We start from the raw sequence: 23,440 nt of genomic DNA, 5'->3' as shown, positions 1-23,440 counted from the left end.
AGCAGCCAGAAGGCACAGACACAGATTGGGAAAGCTCTTCTGTGTTTAGTAACTTTTGTGCATGTTTTAAATCGATCATTTGTTTCATCGGCTAATCCTCAAGTGGAGGGCATGTCCTTTCCTCTCGCAGAAGTTGAATTCCCTCCTTATCACCTCCAGCCAATGCGTACTTTATTTTCCTTTTGCTTGTTGTTAGGAAACGGGAGGCGGGGGGTGGGGAGGGACTCTTCATAGCACTTGCTGGAGCTGTGTGCATTTTCATCCAAGCCTATGCACGGACGTCAGAGTGCCCTTATGGTACTTTGCACAAAAGGCTCAGTGTTCATGGCTCTACTCAGAGAACCCAAAATAGCATTGAGTAAGCAGCGACATAGTGACATAGTGGTACGAAAAACGCAGGCATCCGTAACTCCGAGCAGTAACCCAGATGTCAGGTTGGGCGAGAAGCTGGTGAAGCAAAATAAGAAGCCTTCCTCCTGCTGTTCCTTCTGCGTTCATCACGAATTTGGAAGCTCAGTGTTGGGAGACCTCCTAGGACTGGAAGATACACAGGTAAGAATGTGATAATTAGGCATATTTGACTTCTGTGAATTATCTCTTAGTGGAGAGAGGGCCCAAAAGTACTTGAAAAGCTCTTTGCTAGTTTATGGTCCATAAGGGGAAAAATGTTCTACAATATGTGAAACCATGACACGTATATTGCACTTTTTCAAAGCCAAATATTTGTGACAATATTTGCCATCTCTGCACTAGAGATTTGAGGAAAAATCTAGAACATTAACACATTAAATTTATTGGGGGGAGAGCATCACTGCTGCTTCCTTCCCTTTCTCCAGGATTTTGTTTTATCATATGTTTATCTCTATACTATCAGATGCTATAAACCATGAAAGCACCTTAAAGGGATGAGAAAAATATAAAGTAAATATTTTAATTAAATTGTTGATTTAATTAAATCAATTATTTATGATTATCAGTATGGAGCTTTCCGCGTATCTGAATAAAACTGAATGTTTCTTTAAAGGACTGTCGATTCTCAAAGTTGACATATAATGATTTTATTTTCTTCCCCTTTGCCAGTTGTTTTGGGTATCAAACTTTGTACCGACTCTAGAAAAATCTTAAAGCAAAAAGCTTCGGTGATGAAGAATATTATAATAATAATACTAATAAAAGGAATCTGTTGGGCATATTATCAATACAGACACATATTCTGGAATGTGCACATATTAATTTCAATAAATTATATCCATTACATGTGATAAAACTAATTCATCAAATGTGAAAGACTAGAAAGTCTAAATTAAGAATATATAAATTGTAGGAGATACTTAATATTGTTTCAGTTTTAGTTTATAACAAGCAATTTTTAGTAGGGTTACTAATTTTAATGAAACATTTCAGTGTAAATTTGCCTGAGGAATTTAGTAAATCTGTAACTACAATATAAGAAACACACAAAGAGCTAGCAACAAAAATATCTAAATAGAATGGCAACTGTTTTCTTGAAATACATTTCCATTTTAGTTCTATGAATTCATTTTTTGAATTAATATATCTGTAGAGAAGACATTATTAATGTGAAATATTTACAACTTTAGCAATATATATTTATATTTTGGATCCATTTGCAATAACAAATAATGTAATAAAATAATATACATTCATATAATATCCTTTATTCCACAGTTAAAAAACTTTAGATGTTTATTACACATATGCACGTATACATACTTCTAAGTTTTAATTTAAAATATTTACATTTTAATATAAAGTGTACGTTTCTGTTTTCCAAATTTTGTAACTAACACAACTATTCCCAAAAAGTAATATTATAAAATTAAAAGTGTAAAATTATTCAATCTTTACAAGTAACCAGTTTATGAAATCTAGAAGTCATCTGATCTCTTATTCTTTACACGTGTTTTAACAATGACCAAAATGTCTCAGATCATTCTGTAAATTATATCTGTATTTTCCATTGTCAATTTTAGTAAGTTCTTGTGCCTTAATGAAATATTGAAATATTTATACTATTAGTGTATCTCTCTCTCCCTCTCTTTCTCTCCTCTCTCTCTCACAGACATACACACACACACACACACACACACACACACACACACACGTTGTAGAAGTCTTAAAGGATATATTATCTATTTATATTTTTGGTTTTGTTTTCTCCTCTGGAATCTTTCCAATATACTTATCCCCAGGGAGCTTTTTTTTTAACAAATTCAGTCAAATTATCATAAATTAAGATGCATTAAAATTTTTTAAATGATGTGCACACATGCTTCTCAAGCATTCTTAAGATATCTGGCTCATCTTTCAGGAATTTGTCATAATGAAGACATATACAATTTGATAAATGATAACCTATAGCTAAATATAAATTGATATTGAATATTTTTGACACACTCTTAACATGTTATCTTTAAATATTATATTCAAAGTGTTACTGAGTAGTATTTAACACGTTATTGGGTAGTAATATAGTAGAAATAAGTGTATCACATGATTTAAAAGGACATGTTGGTCTTTTCATATACCTTTCTTTAGGTTGGGATTTATTGCTCCTGACCTAATGTTTGAGAACAATGATAATAAATATGAGAAAAATGGAACGTTTATATTTTGTTGTCATGACAATTTCCTCCTACTATTTATAATCTTCCAGTACCTATGTCTTTGCTTTGGCATAATAGGTTGAAGGTGAAAAATAAACAAACATGAAATATAATAACCCCACATGAATCCTTTCTTTCTAGCATTGCTTTTGACAGCTCACAGACTTGAGAAATGAGTTGCTTTTGCCAAAGTGACCGGAAAGATGTTTGACACGTGCTTGAAAAACCCATACTCAAAGAGTTTTCAACTCTCATCACCACTCACTTGAAAGAATCAACTTAAATGTTCTAAAACCTGCTTTTCTGCAACTTACAACAAATCAATGTCTTTCTGAAATGATGCATGCTCTGAGATGATCCAGTAAGAGCATTCTGGTCTCACTTTAAAAACCATTTTAGAATTGGGAGAGCAGAAATATTTTTGTCAGAAATTCATTGCACTAATTACTCATTAAAAAGACATTCAGAATCATCAAAGAATGTTTTAAAGTTAAGACAAAGTATCTAATTGTTGGAGGCTTTGCTTTGGCACACCAAGTCGAGTTTGAAATGTTAGTATAGGACAGTGACTTAACAAATTACAAGATCAGTACATCCACATTTTATCTGTTCCTTCATTCTAAGAACTTACATGATAAATGAACTTTGTAAATTTATAGGATAGTATATTAAAGTGGGAAAAATTCTGGCACATCAGTTATAGCTTAAAATAACCTAGGTAATTTTCTCTAAGTGCAAAATTTAGAAATGTCATTTCTGTGGAAATGAGCAAATTATACATATAAATCATAGAAAAGGAAAATGCCACCATTTTTTTTTCTGTTTTTAAACTGGATTATAGCTAAATTGTTTCCAAGGGTTTGCTACCATTTTTTAAAAAATTTCTAGTAGAGATTGACCTTTTTTTGATGAAGAGATAATGCTGCTAAATTCAGAGACAAACATAAAATGTAACAAGGAAACTAAAGAGATAAAAAGAAAAGGGTATACATGCATCTTTCTAAAAACTTTTTAATGGTATTGTTCTTTGTTATTAAGTAAATACTTCATGACAATGCTTGAGGTTGCTTTTGAACCAGAAAGGCAAAATATAATGATTTCCCCATAATATTAGATGAAAAAGAAAGGGGTCATAACATCACTTTTCAGATAGAAGTCTCTCCCTTCTAAATAGGGCTTTTGTCTTCAGGTCCATAGAGGACATTGGTTACTCTTTGGTTATTTTCTCTCTTGTATCCAATGTCTGTAAGATATGCCAATTCTATAAGTATATCAGGATTTGACTCCAAATTACTGGTTAATAATAAATAGCATATGTGTTTTCGTATACACACTTATACATGTGTCTATGTATTTGTTTATGTATTTATATATATACATTTTAAATATTCATAAATTTGAAACATACACATGTGCACACACACACACACACACACACACACACACTCATTTGATAATTTCAAGACCACACAAATTATTTGTTAAAATTCTATGCCTTTTCTTTTCCCCTCATCTTTTTTTTTTAAATTTTTTAAAGTTTTTATTTTAATTCCAATTCATTCACATACAGTGCTATACTGGTTGCATGTGTAGAATATAATAATATAACACTCCCATACATCATCCTGTGCTCATCACAACTAGTACACCTACTTAGCACACCCATCACCTACTAAACCCATTTCCACACCCGCCTCCCCTTTGGTAACCATCAGTTTGTTCTCTGTCGTCAAGAATCTGTTTCTTGATTTGCCTCTCTCTCTCTCTCTCTCTCTCTTCCTTTTGCTGATTTGTTTTGTCTCTTAAATTCCACACAGGAGTGAAATCAAGTGGTATTTGTCTTTCTCTGACATTTTGCTTAGCATAATAGTCTCTAGCTCCATCCATGTCCTTGCAAATGGCAAGCTTTCATTCTTTTTCGTGGCTCAGTCACATCCCATTGTATATATGTGCCACATCTTTGTCATCCATGCATCAGTCAGTGGACACTTGGGCTGCTTCCGCAGTTTGGCTGTGGCAGGTAGGGCTGCTCTAAACATTGGGATGCATGTATCCCTTTTGAATTCATATTCTTTCGTATTTTTTGAGTGAATACCTAGCAGTGCAGTTGCTGGATTGTAAGGTAGTTTTATTTTTACCTTTTTGAGAACCTCCACACTGCTTTCCAGAGTGGGTGCACTAATTTGCATTCCCACCAACAGTGCAAGAGGGTTCCCCTTTCTCCACATCCTTACCGACACCTGTTGTGTCTTGTATTTTATGTCATTTACATAATGGATTATGTATAAAGTTACTTCTATGAAATTTAAATTGAAACCATTTTAAAGATATGGAGTAATGTTGTCATTGTGTGTGTATAGTAAACGAATGTTTAAGACACACAGCTCTTAGGGGCGCCTGGGTGGCTCAGTCGGTTAAACGTCGGACTTTGGCTCAGGTCATGATCTTGTGGCTCATGGGTTTGGGCCCCACCTCAGACTCTGTGCTGACAGCTCAGAGCCTGGAGCCTGCTTCAGATTCTATGACTTTCTCTCTCTCTCTGCCCTTCCCCTACTCGTGCTCTGTTTCTCTCTCTCTCTCTCTCTCTCTCTCTCTCAAAAATAATAAACATTTTAAAATAAAAAAAAAACCACACAGCTCTTAAATCATAAGTATAATTTTGATGAGATTATGTGACATTGTATTAATAATGATATTATTGAGCATTTGCATTGAGAAGAGGAACAAGCAATACATTTTTAATGCTGTGTATGTGTGAGTTAAGTATCACAAATTTTAGTAAACTATTAATTAGCTGCTTTCTACATATTGTGAAACAAAATGATGTTAGGATTGCCGCATTAAGAAAATAAGGTGAAGGATTATTTTGTGTAAGAATATCATCCCTTGGGGCACCTGGGTGGCTCAGTCAGTCAAGCATCCCACTTCAGCCTAGGTCATGATCTTGTGGTTCACAAGTTTGAGCCCCTTGTCAAGTTCTGTGCTGAGAGCTCCAAGCCTGGAGCCTGCTTCGGATTCTGTCTCTCTCTCTCTCTCTCTCTCTCTCTCTCTCTCTCTCTGCCTGCTCCTCTCCCACTAGTGTGTGCTCTCTGTCTCAAAAATAAATAAAAACATTAAAAATTTAAAAAAATTTAAAAGAACATCATCTCTTCATAGAACATATTAACTTTTTACCCATTTATAAATGGAGCGGCTCATAATCTAGAGAACTTAAGTTTTAGGGAGAAAAAGGAAATTTATTCACTCATTAATTAATTCATTAATTAATTTGTCAGATTATACTGAATGCTTCTACATTTAAACACTGAAAGGAAGCATGTTTATCTTCTCTGGCATAAAATGCAGAGGAATCAAAAACTTAAAAAATCTATATCATCTTGCTTTTGAAATCCATTTTGTACATCAAATTAACTATATTCATGTTGATTTTCCTTCTTGAAATCTATATGTATTTTTAACTTATCCCATCTCTTGGAGGTACACTTTTAGCATTTTCTAGTTCTAAATATGTATCTCTTTTAATTTTTCCTATATACATTTTATTTAGAATTAAAATGATGTACCCAAATCTCTTATTTTGGGAATCATAAAGTAGAAATTTATTTACTCTGTAAGCATGATATTCATGTTAAAAGGATTTAAAAATCTCCCTTGAAAGGTGTTTCCAATATTGTATTTACTAAAATACATTACTTTGTCATTTTTTGTACATAGCTAATAGCACATAGTTGGAAAATGATATCTTCAAAATGTAAAATAGTTGTGTTAAACACTCCACTAAACTAGTCCATCTGGTTTCAAATTTTGTCTTGAAAATTAATTTTCATGACTATGTACTCTGGATAAACTCAACAAGATAAACTAAAAATGTAAGCTACTAAAAAAAAATTGTGGGCTAGTCATTAAGTTATTTGAACTTTGTATTTAAAAAACAAAACAAAACAAATGATATAGAATTTTTGGCTTATATGTTTTATATGAAGAAACTAAAAAAAATTGAGTTTTTATTATAAACTTGAAACTAAAATAGTTATTTAACAAAATGTACACAAATATTTTGTACCAAAATAATTATATATTCTCATTTACTTTTTAAAACTAGTCCTTTGAAATATACATTCCATACTGGGACTCAAAATTTATTATAATTTTAGTCCAAAATTTTTGTGGATGAATAAATACTAAATTAAGCTCTTAATCAATTAATTTTTTTTCAGTTTTGAAATTGATTTGAGTATCATCTTAATACATGGAATAATCTGAGAGATTAAAAGTTGAATTTTCTGAATTTCTTTTTTTAACTCTCAAATCACAGAGAAGTGTAAGGAAACGATTATAATTATATTACTATTATTTACTTATATATTGTTATTACTCATAATAAACAGAATTTACTGAGTGGTTACGTTGGTACTCGGTTTATTTTTTTCTTTGCAACATTTTTGCTTGTTATTGCTCATTTATTTTTTTTTTTTTAATGTTTATTCATTTTTGAGACAGAGCATGAATGGGGGAAGGTCAGAGAGAGAGGGAGACACAGAATCTGAAACAGGCTCCAGGCTCTGAGCTGTCAGCACAGAGCCCGACGCAGGGCTCGAACTCACGGACTGTGAGATCATGACCTGAGCTGAAGTCGGCCGCTTAACCAACTGAGCCACCCAGGCGCCCCTGTTATTGCTCATTTAATTGTCCCAAAAATGGAATCTCAAACACTACATTTTCTATCTTAAAGCATTCTTCTTTAACTCCAAACTTCCCAGGGAAGAGTTCCCACATCTCTGCTTTTCCTCTATTAGCATCTACTTTGAATGAGTCATCCACTCTTGGAAACCAGTTCTAAACTCTAGTCATTCTTAAATCCACTCTTTTCTGATTCCTGACAATCACTCCAAAAACTTGTCTTTAGCTATTCATGAAGACGTACCACTTTTTAGTTCGCTTTTTAATTGACAAACGGTTTAAGAAACCTAATCTGGGCACTTTGGGTGCATGTTAGTTTTGGCGCTGGGTAAATTACTGCTCATATTGATGTGGCTTCCTTTGGTGACAAGTTAAGAGAGATTTCCGTTTTCATGTTCAGCTGGTAACATTGATTTTTCCAATTACATACAACTCACTATAGAACTCTACTTATTAATACTGTGAGTGTTGTCCACTACTAAATCTTTCTATTATCCAACGACCCAACAACTATCATTGTCATCGTCCTGTCTAATCTCTTTAAACATTTGAGCATATGTGTCAAAAGTTACTTAACTAGCTTTCACAAATAGATTTATATTTTTTACACAATAATATATTGGTAAACAATGTTTTGCACCAAAATTTCTAAATAACAATTTGCTTCTTTAGGATTGTGTCCAGGCATGAGTTTAATAGATAAAATGGTGTGAAATACTTAATACTCCTGAAATATATTTTCTAATTTTTTTAAAAAATATAGTTTCAGCTTATTTTACTTGCATGAAAAACAATTCATGACAAAAAGTTATGGATTAATAAATTGGAGGTTATAGGAAGTAAGTGCATATATTTGAGAGACTTAAGAGGTAGAATTGACCATAGATGAAGCTTGAATATGTGTGGAGGTAAAGCATATGTGGAAGGGGGATTCTTTATTCACTTATTCAAGTGCCAGTTTTTGAGCGGGTACTGATTTTGTTCAGTGAGAGACAGAACATAATAATAAGATGAACAAACAATAAAAGATAACGGTTTCTATGTGGGTCATAGACTTTGAAATGTCTCTTAGAAAGTAGGTCTATAAATTAAGAAAGAGATAAATATGAACTGTTGGTGATCCTTTGTGATGCTTTGGTGTCTAGATGTTAATTGAAGCCATAAAATCCGAAGATAAATTATCTCATGTATAGAATAAGCAAAACATTTCTTAAGAATGGGACACTTGGGTGGCTCAGTCGGCTAACCATCCAACTCTTGATATCCACTCAGGGCAGGATATCACACTTTGTAGGATTGAGACTCGCTTTGGGCTCTGAGCTGACAGCATGGATCCTGCTTGGGATTCTCTCTTTCTCTTTACCCCTCCCCTATTTGTGCATGTGTGTTCTGTCTCTCTCTTAAAGAAAAATGGAACTCGAGTATTTAGGGAAGAGGACAATCAAATAAAATAGAGATTCTTGAGGTGAAAGAAGAACTTGAAAGTGTATAGAGCTTTGCAAGCCAAAAAAGAGAATTTTTAAAAAGGAGTGGGGTTATGATGAAGGCCACATTGTGCTGTACCACTAATTTCAAAAAAAAAAAAAAAAAAAAAAAAAAAGTATTTATTGAAGTTTGTTAAAGAAATAAAGGGGATCCTTCTCACCCTGGATGGATTGGTTGCATTGTAGTATTGGGAGAAAAGCCAGATTGCATTTTTCTGTAGATTGGATGAGAAAATGTGGAGACTGCGAATGGCCACTTATTCTGTAATAATATTTGCCTTCCATTTCTTCCAGATCTACTTTTGTATGTTGTGCCTTTTGAATTAATCTTTTCAGTCTTTTTTTATCCTATTTTCTATATCTGTGCTTTGTTTTTGTACTTTCTTAAAGATTTTTTTTTCCAAATTTATCTTTCAAAATATCCTCCTACATATACCTTTAACAAATAGCCAGGAATTACAATTCCTGTCTAAATACTCTTATTAAGAGCAAGCTATGATCCTTTCCTGGAGGATGGAGGAAGTTTCTTTTATTTACCTAAGGAGATTTTGATCTGTCTTTCCTTTCCTTTCCTTTCCTTTCCTTTCCTTTCCTTTCCTTTCCTTTCCTTCCCTTCCCTTCCCTTCCCTTCCCTTCCCTTCCCTTCCCTTTCCCTTTCCCTTTCCCTTTCCCTTTCCCTTTCCCTTTCCCTTTCCCTTTCCCTTTCCCTTTCCCTTTCCCTTTCCCTTTTCCTTTCCCTTTCCTTTGTCCTCTACCACTCTTGGCATTTGTTTCTGCTTCTTTTCAGCTATATTTTTATGCTTTGTATTTGGTTTGAACTTTTTCTTTCAACTAGAGTCTTGCCCCAAATGGGACTTCATGTATGTATAAGAATAAGGAATGTAAAAATTGTTTGGGAAATCTCTTTTTGTATAAGTGAGGAATGGAGTCTAAATACTGCCAGACTTTATGAAACATTTTTCTGGCAAGACCAAGGTGATTGATTTAGAGATTCTGAAATATCATTTCGGTTTTTCTCTTGAGGATATATATTTCTCCATCAAAGAAAGTTGAAAGGGGGTGCCTGGGTGGCTCAGTCGATTGAGCGGCCTACTTCTGCTAAGGCCGTGATCTCACAGCTCATGGGTTTGAGCCCCGCATTGGGCTTGTGCTGACAGCTCAGAGCCTGGAGTCTACTTCGGATTCTTTGTCTCCCTCTCTCTGCTCCTCCCCTGCTCTCGCTCTCTCTCTCTCTCTCTCTCTCTTGCTCTCTCTCTCAAAAATAAATAAACATTAAAGAAAATTTTTAAAAAGAAGGTTGATAGGAGGCAGATAGGCAGGGGAGAGAGAGACAGAGAGAGACTTCAACTTACAAGTTGATAGAAATCAACTTTTGTAAATCTATATTTGGAAGTTACAATGGAACTATATGGTAATGGTTTTATCCTTCTGATATCTCTGGAGTTCTTAGGTTCTGTGACTACTTATACGCATTTCTACTCCCGTCTCCTGCCAGATCCTGGCATTTCACATAATGTAAGCTGGACGCCATTAGCCTTGGGTGTAAAAACCTGAAATTATTTGTAATCTTTAGGATGTATTTCCCATTGTCAATTGCTGTGACATTGAACAAGCTCTTTCCTGCATGATTTAAACAGTATGCATATTGACAGTTACTCCTCAGATTTTTTATTCTTGTAGCAATCGGGACTTACTAGTGATTCTGTTTTGTACTTCAGGAAGAGATTAATGAGAATTTTCCCAAGAAACCTGGGAGTATCAATATTTAAATAAATGGCATCTATTTGTGACATAATTATTACTATCTTTATTGAATATTTAAAGCATAAGCTTCAGGTCCAGCTAATTATTTTTATGCGACTTATCACAGCACACCTAGAAGTTAGGTATGTTATCTCATTTTGCAGTTGGAGAAACTCAGTCTGATAGTGTTTAAGTACTTTGACTGGTGTCATGCAACTATAATATTATAGAGGCACAAATCTTTACATTTTATACCGATTCTCCTTAACGGTCAGCATTCATTTAATAGTAAAGGAAGATTTAAGTAATATAATTAAGAAAAAGAACCAGCTGGAAATTATACAGTTCATTTGACTTAATTCCTTATTTCATAACCTACCTTTGTCTATCCTCAATCTGTATTACTTCTCATAACCATCTATTCTAGGTGTAATTTGGCAGCCAGAACGTTACTACTGCATGACCAGGGCATAAAGTAAAAGTTTGAGGACCCCTGCAAATTGTTCTCTTGAAGAAAGAGAAAAGCAGGATAAGGTGGGCGATATGGACTTGAATATTCAAAATGGCCACGTTTTCCGTCTTGCAGAGCAGTCTCCAAGGAAGTGACTCCCTGATAGTCTCCTATAGGTAACACAGAGTGTGCCCAAGAGTGTCAACTCAACTGTGACAAAATATGAGAAATTCTATTGAAGTTTTACCTCATACCATTGCATTTCAACTTTGAGAGTATTTTTTATGAAATATCTAGATAGTGGTAAAAGTTATAGGAATAAATGATTAGCACCTAAAAACGTATTACAACATTGGAGTTTACCCTAAGTATTTTTTTTTTCTCATAGGAGAATAGGGAAACTGCTCTAGAAATAAATCCTGGCCAGTATCTCCACATATATTTATGTTCTAGAATAGCATCCATATTTGGAAAATGGCTCCTGCAAGTTTAAGGGTACCAGCTCTGGAGGAAGTAAATTGCTCGGATTTAACTCTGGCCTGACCAATTATTACATGGCTAAGCAAAGCTATTTCTATGGGTTCACTATCTGCCTTTATAAGATAGCAATAATAATGGAACATACGCCATAGAATTGTTGTAAGATAAATCAGTTAAAGAATGGCGTACTCTTTGTATAGTAATAACCATGAAGTAAGTACCCAGTGTATGCTGGGTAAGATGTTGACGATGATAACGATGATGGTGATGATGGTGATGGTGAGGATGAGGATGATGGCCGTGGTATCCTTGAACTATCTGCCTTAGAATCATGCTGGAGCTGTTAAACACACCTAAATGATGAATCTGAATCTGTGGAGTGTGGTATCCACATTTCACTTAGCTTTTCAGTTAATTCTAGTGTGAATAAGGTGAGTACATCATTTTCCAAAAATTGAGTGATGGAATCAACCAAGTTATTGTTTACTTTACACTTATTTAAAGAACAAGGGATCCTTTCCATACGTAATAAACGCTTTAGGGACACCTGGGTGGCTGGGTCAGTTGAGCATCTGACTATTGATTTCAGCTCAGGTCATGATCTCGTGGTTTGTGGATATAGCCGTGCATCAGGCTCTGAGCTGACAGTGCAGAGCCTGCTTGGGATTCTCTCTCTCCCTCTCTCTGCTTCTCCCATACTTGTGTGCTCTTTCTCTCTCTCTCTCTCTCTCTCTCTCTCAAAATAAGTAAGGAAACAGTAAAAAATACTTTAGGGGGTGCCTGGGTGACTCAATCAGTTGTGCATCTGACTTCATCCTACGTCGTTATCTCATGGTTCTTGAATTCTAGCCCAGCATCAGGCTCTGGGCTAACAGGTTTGAGCCTGAAGCCTGCTTCAGATTCTGTGTCTCCCTCTCTCTCTCCCCCTCCCCTGCTTGCATCCTGTCTCTCTTTCCTTCAAACATAGATAAACATTAAAAAGAAAAAAATTTAGAAAATTATGATACTATTTTATAAATGTTTAAATTGTGTATTCTACACGCACACACATACACACACACACACAATGAAGTATATGGCTTTAAATTTTTTTCCATTCACTAAGATTTAGGTCTTTAAAAAGTCATGTTTATATTATGCCTTTTTCAATACAAAATTATATTTTCCACACCATTTGGCAGTGGTGCTTACTAAGTATTGCTTTTGATGGTAGAATACATTTATAGCTATTATAGTGATAAAAAATATGTACTGAAAACAATTGATAATTGAAGAAAGGAACATTTAGATGATATATTTGACCATGTGTTATGTAGTTACTAATACAACATCAGCAAAAAAATGTCAAATAGAGGGTAACTGTCTTTATTTACTGTAGTAAGCAATGGCTAAAAATATTTTCAACAAGTGAAAAACAAAATAATATATACTTAATGGAAATTGAAGACAAAATAAATAATTTTGTAATACATTCTTGGGACAGTAGAATGCATTGTTGGTAAGAAAAATATTTTTCCTTTCCTTGTTTCTATGGTGATACATACATTCAATTTGCCAGATATTATTTATGTGATGAAAATAATGAACTCGTAGTGTTTCATATTTATCCAAACAACGTTTTGGGGAAAAATGTCTCCCTTTGCATAATTTTATGATTGTGGAAATTCTCATGCTTTACATGCATGGTAACTGGTGATTTTGTTAAACCATGATTTATTTCATGGTTCAAGAAATCTTCAAAAGTATACTTTGTTCATCGTTCTATGAAGCTTTTATTTCCTAAATTTGTTTTTTTAGTTATTTTTACCATTGAAAGTCATTATTTATTGGTTCTATACTATCTGAAAGCTGTATATTCATTAGAATTAAACTGATAATAAAGGAAATTGGGGATATGTATTATATTTTCTAATCGGTGGATCAGTGGCATATCTGCATGAATAATAGTATTCAACCTGTATAGAACTACACACACACACACACACACACACACACAGACACACACAGCAGAAGCCTTTAAAAAAAAAACATTCTGTTTGTTTAAATTTTTTTTTTTTTAACATTTATTTATTTTTGAGACAGAGAGAGACAGAGCATGAACGGGGGAGGGTCAGAGAGAGAGGGAGACACAGAATCTGAAACGGGCTCCAGGCTCTGAGCAGTCAGCACAGAGCCCGATGCGGGGCTCGAACTCACATACCGCGAGATCGTGACCTGAGCCGAAGTCGGACGCTTAACCAACTGAGCCACCCAGGCGCCCCTCTGTTTGTTTAAACATAATTTTTGTTTTTGTGTGTAATGAATGCAACTTTGATTACTTTTATTCACAGAAACTAAAAATGAATCAGATTCAACTAATTATGAAGATATAATCTACTTGGGATCAATTAAAAATAAATCTACTCTCTAGAATATTGTATGGTGATCCAAATCACAACAGTTCCTCAATTCAGTTTATATAGGTATAATATCCTAATGCCAAAAAAGACAGTGTAGGAAAGAACTAGTAGAATCATTTTTCATATGATATTAGCTGGAAATCATCATATGCTATATAGTCTATATTATATATCTTAAAATTTATATTTTGTGTAACATCTATATACTGCCTACAACATATACCATAGGTAGTTTGTAATATATAACATATATAGCTTACACTTTATAGATTAAGTATTAAGTTTTTATTATGTATTATATACATACAAAGTGGTATGTATACATTAGGAATGCAAGAATGTCTCAATATTATTGAAACTATTCACTCTATTCTGTACCCTATCAGACCAAATCGAAAGAAAGAAACCACCTGGTAATCTCAATTCATAATCTCATTTTATAAAAAAAAAAAAAAAAAAAAAAAAAAAAAACACACCACATATTTATAACAAAAACTCTTTAAAAACTAGGAACGAAAGTAACTTTGTAGCATATTAAAATATATGACAAAACCCTCAATATTTATCTCACTTAATGTTTAAATACTAAAAGCCTTTCCCTGTGAAAATGGGGAAAAAGCAAACATTTTGGAATTTTATGTGTGTGTGTATGCATGCATGTAATGTACTTTTAGATTATTGGTTATTAGGTATTGTGAGATGAGCAAGACCTTGGCTATTTATTGCCATGTGTGTCCCATGTGCCCTTGGCTTTTCAAATTTTTCTCTCTGGCACTCAACTCAAGCATGTGGTTATAGCCTCTGGGCTTGAAACTGGGAATAGAAATCTACAGGACTGAACATCCAAGTGTCTACGCACAATAATTCAATTAATTTTTCCTGAAGTAAACAAGTTGAATTGAATCCATCAGTCAGATAATAGTTAGGAGGGTCAGATTTAACAGTTGGGCTAGTGGGCAGGAGAGGTATGATTAGAAAGGAAGAAATATAATTACTACTATTATTGGAGATTTAGGTATACCTAAATATTTTACTGTCTAGAATATCAACATAAATAAAAGGTTAATATTTGAAAGCAAAAGAAAAAATTAAACTCAGTATGAAAGAGTTTAAGTATTTGCTTCAAAAATAGTGAGGAAATGGCCAAATAATTAATTCAGTACCTAAAATTGTGGAGAAAATATCCTAAAAAAATCCAGACTGGGTTGGGTTCAACTAGAGAGGCCATGGCTTGACATATACACAGGAAGAAATTAGCTGAATTATACAGACTCTGGAGATTTGTACCCTATTCAACTACCCTTAATGTCTTAACTTGGAAATGGCTTAACTTGGGCCGCTGTCTGAAATAATGTTTTTGAAATTAATATGCAAATGTACTTGTCCCTGGGCACATCATCTTTCTCCCCCACTCTGACCCTATTCAACTTCTTGTATTCTTTCAGGTCAGGCATTTTTATCTCTTTTATTACTCTGACAAGACTTGATTCCAGCTACTATCTATAGCTGGCCTTTGTGACTCCTTTTTTTCTCATTAGTTTATATAACCCCACTTTGGCCTTCTTCCTTCTCTTTTTAAACGGAGGTTTACAATTAATATCTCACTGATTACAAAGAAAATTAACAAGAGGAAACACGAAGTACCTCGTATGGTTCCAGGAATATAGTTGGGGGTTTTATTAAGGTGCTAGGCTATGTAGTCAAGTAACCTCGTACCACAAATATTTAATGAGACTCATGGGGGTACAATATTCAGTTCCACACAGTTGCCAGTGCCCCTGCCTTGACTGAGGTTCTATCATCTCATAACTACAGCATCTGATTGCCAGAGAAGGGAGAGAGAAAGACAAAATAATTATTCACAGGTCTTTCACTGCTCCAGGTCTGAAGTGATAAGCCATCACCTTTATTTATAAATGGTTAGAAAGCTAATCACATAACCCAGCCAAATTGTAGGAGAGATATTGGTATACAATAGTATGTGTACCACAGTGACCAAAAGATGTTAGTTCTTTTTTTTTTTTTTTTTTTTTTTTTTTTTACTCTCAGGTCATGTTCTCCTCCTAACCATGTCAGCTTGCTAATCATCCCGGGGTTAGGGATGGATTACGTCATCCTAAAGAATTAAAAGTAAGCCTTTCTTACAGCAATGGAGTGAAAGGAAACATCCCATGACAACAATTACAATTCTGAGTATGGAATCCCCAAGTGCCCACTTAGAATCTTCACCTGTAAGTTTTGCAGGGAGATACCTTAGTATTTCGAAGCCTACCTTTGACATTCCCTAGACAGTCTCTCTTGAAATCCAGTCGGTCATCAAACGTTGTCAATGCTGTTTCCGTATTACCGATTCTGTGACTCATCTCTTTTTCCGCAGACCGTGATTAGTCTGGGATACACTGGGATACACTGGCACCTTGAAGTGAGGGACAAACAGTCATGGGCCTGAGTCAGTAGATCCAGGGAAGCAACATCCCAGGGTCTGGAATTGCAGATGGCCTTGAAGCACTGATTCAAACATTCAAAATATTTAATTAAAAGCTAATATCATATTAAATGATTAATTTAAAAAGGATTAAAATAAAAATATATATGTATGTGAGTTAAATATAAAGGCAGACATTAACATGGGAAACAACATAATAGACGATACAGATTTCCCAAGATTTTTCAGCTGAAAGAGTACAACAACCTAACAGTTTCAAGATAGTTGTTTTTGTATTTCAGTAAGTGGACAGGGGTTAAATAGATTTCCACAAATATACAGTACCTTTTTTTTGGAGTGAATATTGAGGTAGTGTTTGACAAAAAAAATTCGAGTTCAAGATATAGTCTATAACCTGTCACCAACCACCCATGCTACTGCTCTAACAGTAATTATAAAGGTACTTATGGAATAAAAGGGGACTGTTAATAGACATTTCAAAGTCTGCATTTTTCCCCCTTTTATAAACACATAACTCCTTAAATTAAAAGAAAGGTGGGGGAGCGCCTGGGTGGCTCAGTCGATTAAGTGCCTGACTCTTGATTGTGGCTCAGGTCATGATCTCATGGTTGTGAGCCTGAGTCCCGCGTTAGTCTCTGCTGATCGTGAAGCCTGCTTAAGATTCTCTGACTCTCTCTGTTTCTGTCTCTCAACCTCCCTCTGCCCTCTCCCCCACTTGTGTGCTCTCTCTCTCTCTCTCTCATTTTGAGAGAAAGGAAAAGAATACTTCCCCTGTAATAATTTAACTGCTCACAGCCCTAAGAGCTGTATTTTATTATTTGTTTCTCACTGAGGTTTTATAAAATTTGCTTACTTAACACATTTGGATCTTAATATCAGAAGTTAGACATGCTTAATTAAATTGTGGGAGAGAAGTGTTTTATCTTACTTTTATTAAGTAGCATTTTAGAAACCATGATTTTGGGAATTTTCCTTTCTCCCCTAAGCTTCAGGATTTCCTGACCATCGCAAATTATTAGGCTTTTGATATATCATTTTGACCAAGCCACTCAACGGTTTTCTAAAGATGGAGACATTATATTAATGGCCATCTGTTTTTCCCTATGAGGAGCTGGCTTAGTTGAGCTTAGTTTTTTAGCTTTCCACAAGCCTTTCAGAAGACATTATATTTTTATAAGTTTTCACAGATGGAATAATTATCTTTATGTAACTAAGACGAGGTCATAGAAAAGACAATTCATAATTAGATTCAGTTACCAACTGTATAAGTGCATAGATTATAATATTTTCCATCCCTTAAGTCATAATTAGTCTTCTTTGAAAACATAATTGTTCTGAGTCACGCTGGGATTGCTTTCTGCCCGTATACATCCATACACTATCACATACTATTGCAAGCATGACAATGTTTATTTGTCAGTCACATAGCCATGTTCCAGAATAAAAAAAAAAAAAAAAGACTTTCAAACCATTTGAGAATACATGTAGAACCCATGCATTACGTGCCATGTATCCTACGCATTTTGTGATGGCCATTTATAACGGCTTTTATTTTCATATGTCTGTCTTGTTTGAAGAAATAACAGCTGAATATTTTGAAGTTGAGAAATAGATTGTCATCACCCACTTATAGGTAGCTACTTTTATGTAGTTAAAATCACTTACATAACAATAGGTGCCGGACAATATCTAGGCACATGGACCCATTTAATCAAGATGACTCCATGGGAGTGTCGCTGGCGTGGTCTTCGTTTTTCAAATGAGATGAGTAGGCAGCCAGAGTTTAGACTTCTGTCAAGACACACAGCTAGTGGTACGGCTGGTGTAGTCATTCAGTCCTTCCTTGGCTCGTCAACCCACCAACCTGCCTCTGGAGAACAGCCCCAGAGACAGCCGATAGTGGTCTCTTGATCGTCACGATGGTACTAAATAAACCCCAAATAAACTCGTGTAACATGTTTGTTTGTTTGTTTGTTTGTTTGTTTGTTTGTTTTTAAAGAGGCTCCCAGCATGGAGCCACATATGGGACTTGAACTCATGACCCTTAGATCAAGACCTTGAGCTGAGATCAAGAGTCAGATGCTTAACCGACCTAGCCACCCAGGCGTCCCAGTCTTATAATTTATTACATAATTATAGGTAGACATGTAATAAATATTAAAATGTGATACACATGAGGAAAATTTTAATTGATCTATAATTTCTCAGTGCAGATATGATTACTACCTGTATTTGAGGGCATCGTCTTTCAGGCTCCCTCCACTGAATTTGTCAACATAAGTTTTTCCTAAATTAATGGATTCATTTTCTTTGCATTTAACTTATTTCCTTCACCTATCGAAGCATTACAGCCATATTTCCATATCATTAAATGACTTTACAGCACCATATGTAATGGCTGAATAGCATGATGTTAATATGAATTTTGAAATTTGTTTTTATTCACTTGTTTCTTTGTTAACTGTGAGACCAATTTTATATATCTCTCCAAATGAATAGATTTAGAGTATTCAGGGAATTCCCAGTGTTTTTCAATTACACAGTGAAACTGAAAGCATGGATAAATATGTGCAGTTTTATCTCCTCGAATAATGTAAGTGATATTTTGTCAGATATTGGAAGTAAAGTATTGCTTTCTCGTTCTTGTTTTTTTTTTCTTTTTGCTTTGTTGTTCTATGTTATATATTTTCACAAGAACATTAAGAGAAAAAAGAAACTTCACTAAAGAAAATATTTTACAGGTTTGACTGCAGCCACACAGAAAAGTAAGTGTAAGAAATAACATATGTACATGCAGTGACCAAATTAAAATCACTACAAATATGGCAAAGATATAATTAAGTCCCATGCAGAGTAATTGCATTGGCAACGTGTAATGAAGGACACGGTCCAAAAATGGTTTTAGGCAAATCTTCGGTGCGCAGACATGTAGCAATTCAGCCTTGAAATGATGAGACATCATGTTTTGGTAGCTTGTGGAAGGTGGAAAAATGTGGGATACCAGATTTTTTTAAAACGAGAGTTTGCCAGTGGGTGTTTCATCGGTTGGAATCTGTCTCTTCTCCTTCTAGAATGTTTTCACATTCAGGCTCAATCTTGTCATTGTTTAACACTGAATATGGTGCTCAAGAATCCACAGTCCTCTCCACTGCTGAGAACAGAGTTCCTAGAAGCCAACCCAGGGATGAAATGGCTCCACAACTCAAGACATGACACAAATAGTGAATGGGGAAGGCCGTGATGCCAAAGAGGGCTTGAGAGACTCTTACACGGGCACTCTGACTTCGTATTGCTTTACCTGTAGCAAAATGCTTTTATTTGTGCCAGTCAATATGCAAAATATGTTTCACGAGAGTTTATAAATGTGACAAAGAAAGACCTTTTACGTCTACTTCTACAGAGAAAGAGTTGGCACACGTTTTATTGCAAATTTGGTCCAGAAATATCGCTTCTTCTCACTTACGTATGCAAGCTATATCCACTTACATTTCTTTCTATATTTCCTATTAGCGGTTCCGAGAAAGCCCTTCGAAAGCCTTTATGGGTGGTGTCACTCTATGAAGCTGCCAAGTTTCACTTGATTTTTAAAAAGATCACAAATAGGATCAAGTTTCTACATTTATCCAATCCACATTCTTCTAGCGTCAACTTTTATCTTCTCCCACACAGACACCAAATCCATCATTCTGACTTATTCTTCCCTTTTTTTGACCTCAATGATCTTTAGAAGAAGCGGGGAGAGGTACTCTAAAAGGAGATAACGGAAAACATTTTATTATGTCTAGTTTCAAGATTGGTCCAGACGTTAAAATGCAATTTATAGATATTTAGTTAATTCAAATACGGTGAACTATCACTGACAGATGTCACGCACATTGTTAGGTATCTACGTGTTTTCTTTCTTCCGTTCAGTAAGGCACAGTATATACTCTGTGCCCTTAAGATTACATTTCCAGTCTTATCTCTACCGGTAAATAATTATTTGCTACTGGACAGGTCACTCAAAATGTCTCGATATAAATTTCTTCATATGGGGATGCAATACATTAGAGAAAATACAGTTTCTAATATTCAAATTATATGATCCTACTTGGACATAATATGTTGATACTTACTATAATACTGTTATTCAGAGATTAGTATCATTTTATTATGTAATTTTGTGTTAATAGCAATGTCATTTACTTTTTATACATTATGTATTTTGAAATATAGTTCATTCTACTTTTTACTTAATATTTATAAATATGCCTAGGGACTGGAAATGAAATTAATCTAAACAAATTACCAGGAGACACAGTATTAGCATTTTTCCATATTGAAATATTATGCGGGTTTTAACCCCCACATTCACCTGACTGGAAAATATAACAGGACTGCAGATTTAGGGCGGAAATGTCACTCCTTGTTTCTCTAGGACCCATTTCAGACACACTAATTGATAACATTTTTCCTTATTAGCCCAGACTCTGCCTTGAACTTTTCTCAGTCTGGCCCTGCTGACAGCTGTCAACACTCTTCAATCAGAAGTGGACCATTATTTGAAACATTTTCCCTTCCCCTGAAATGTGTGACCATTACAGATAATTTGGCATCTAGAAGAGTATAAACAAAGCCATAATATTTCATAATTCACACATACCTACTGCATTTCATTATTGTATTTGTATAGTAAGAGGCTCAAATAAAAGTGTATTCATGTCTGTTTTATTATGATTTAGGACTATGAAATAAGATAGTTTAACTTTTAACTTTAAATTTAGTTGTAAAACACTTCAGTCATATACTTTATCTGAAAAACATATAAGATAGAAATTTAATGAGTGTTATTATTTGACATATTTACTTGAGATTATTTAGAGGGAGAAAAACGTGACAGAGATTTCTCAATTTCTTTAAACCCGTTTCTTTTCCTACTGTCATGGTATAAATACCATAATAAATCTTGCATATCATTTTTCTTTTCCTAGACTTTACAAAATCCGTGTATGACAATAGTCTTTTAGGGCATCATCTTATAATTTTGAAACACTTTATAATTGGTATCATATAATACCCTGATTAGAACTTTTTTTTTTTTCACATATCCTTTTTCCAAATTAATCCAATTTGTATTTGCCTCATAGTGGACAAATTTGAAGGTTTCTCTATGTATAAAGCAGTAAAAAAAATAGCTGTTAGTTTATACATTCAACTATTTTTTAATGTTTATTTTTGAGACAGAGACAGACCATGAGCAGGGGAGGGGCAGAGAGCGAGGGAGACACAGAATCTGAAGCAGGCTCCGGGCTCCGAGCTGTCAGCACAGAGCCTGACAGGGGGCTCAAACTCACAAACACAGGCACCCCTAAACTAATTTTTAAATATAATAGATTTGGCCAAACTATTCCTCAAAATGATTGCCCAAATTTTCAGTTTCATCAGCATTGTATTGGAGTCTGTTCTTCATGCATTTTCATCAATATCTGATATTAAACTGTTTAATGATTTTTGTCCACCATATGGATTTAAGAAGTACAGAATAAATTATTATTGTTGTTTTAGTATACAAATTTTAAATACAAGTGAAGAATAAAATAATAGCTATGCCAATGCTCATGACCCAATTTCAAGAATTAATTATCAAGACTGTGCTTGGTTTTACCTGCTCCTAAATGCTCCTACTCTTTCTGAAATGCTTTAAAAAAAATTCTAGATGTCATGTTATATCCAACACCAACATACTTCAGTATACATGACATGACCAAAAATAGGGTATGTTTTTATATAACCACAAAGAAACTTCCGCAACTAATGAAATTCACAGTAGTTTCTCTTTTATCATTTAAAGATATTGAATTATCATGAAATATTTTCACAGATTGATAAAAAAATGTAACTATAAAAATAAGTTTGTACAAAAGAAACAGCAAATGAAGCCTAAAGCCTAAAGCCAGCAGAAGAAGTGAAATAATAAAGACGAAAACAGAAATAAATGATATAGAAACAATACTGTAGAACAGATCAATAAAACTAGGAGTTAGTTCTTTAAGAGAATTAGTAAAATTGATACACCCCTAGACAGGCTTATCAAAAATAAAAGAGAAAGGGCTCAAGTAAATAAAATCATGAATGAGAGAGGAGAGATCACAACAAACACAACATAAATACAATTATAAGAGAATAGTATGAGAAATTAGGTGCTAACAATTGAACATTCTGGAAGAAATGGATAAATTCCTAGAAACATATAAATGACCAAAACTGAAACAGGAAGAAATAAAAAATTTGAACAGAACAATAACCAGCAAAGAAATGAAATCAGTAATCAAAAATCTCCCACCAAACAAAAGTCCAAGACCAGAGGGCTTCCAAGAGGACTTCTATCAAACATTTAACAAATTAATACCTATTCTTCTCAAACTGTTCCAAAAAATTAAAATGGAAAGAAAACTTTCACAGTCATTCTATGGGGCTAGATTCCCTTGATTCCCAAACCAGACAAAGACCCCAAGAAAAAGGAGAATTACAGGCCAATATCCCTGATGTACATGGATGCAAAAATTCTCAACAAGATACTAGGAAACTGTACCCAACAGTACATTTAAAGAATTATTTGCCATGATCAAGTGGGATTTATTCCTAGGCTGTAAGCGTGGTTCAATATTCACAAATCAATCAGCACGATACACCATATTAATAAAAGAAAGGGTAAGAGCCATCCGATGTCAATAGATGCAGAAAAAGCATTTGACAAGGTACAGCATTCATTTTTAATAAAAACACTCAATAGAGGAGGGATAGAGGGAATATACCTCAACGACATAAAGGCCGTGTGCAAAAGACCCTGTATGCATTAAGACCCACAGCCAATAGCATCATCAGTAGGGAAAATTGCGAGCTTTCCCACTAAAGTCAGGAGTAAGACAGGGATGTCCACTTCCACCAATGTTATTTAACGTAGTACTGTCAGCAGACAACATAAAGAAATCAAAGGCATCCAAATTGATGAGAAAGACGTCAAACTTTCACTATTCAAGACAACATGTTACTCTATATAGAAAATCCAAAAGACTCAACCAAAAAAAATTGCTAGAATTGATACAAGAATTCAATAAAGTCGCAGGATACAAAATCAGCATTCAGAAATC

The 23,440-nt window shown here is 34.4% G+C and overlaps 1 protein-coding gene across 1 annotated transcript in view; it reads left to right on the top strand.

Annotated features, from left to right (window-relative positions):
• The first annotated feature begins 478 nt into the window (after positions 1-478).
• Positions 479-23,440, top strand: part of CDH19 (cadherin 19) — a 100,409-nt gene continuing 77,447 nt past the window's right edge. Inside the window, exon 1 of the mRNA XM_042911188.1 lies at positions 479-552. The gene's annotated coding sequence lies outside the window, so the exon portion shown is untranslated. The remainder of the gene's footprint in view (positions 553-23,440) is intronic.

The sequence above is a fragment of the Panthera leo genome, chromosome D3, assembly GCF_018350215.1.
Source record: "Panthera leo isolate Ple1 chromosome D3, P.leo_Ple1_pat1.1, whole genome shotgun sequence".
NCBI classification, from domain to species: domain Eukaryota; kingdom Metazoa; phylum Chordata; class Mammalia; order Carnivora; family Felidae; genus Panthera; species Panthera leo.
Note: the sequence above shows the minus strand (reverse complement) of the source record. Positions and strands in the feature narration are given on the sequence as shown.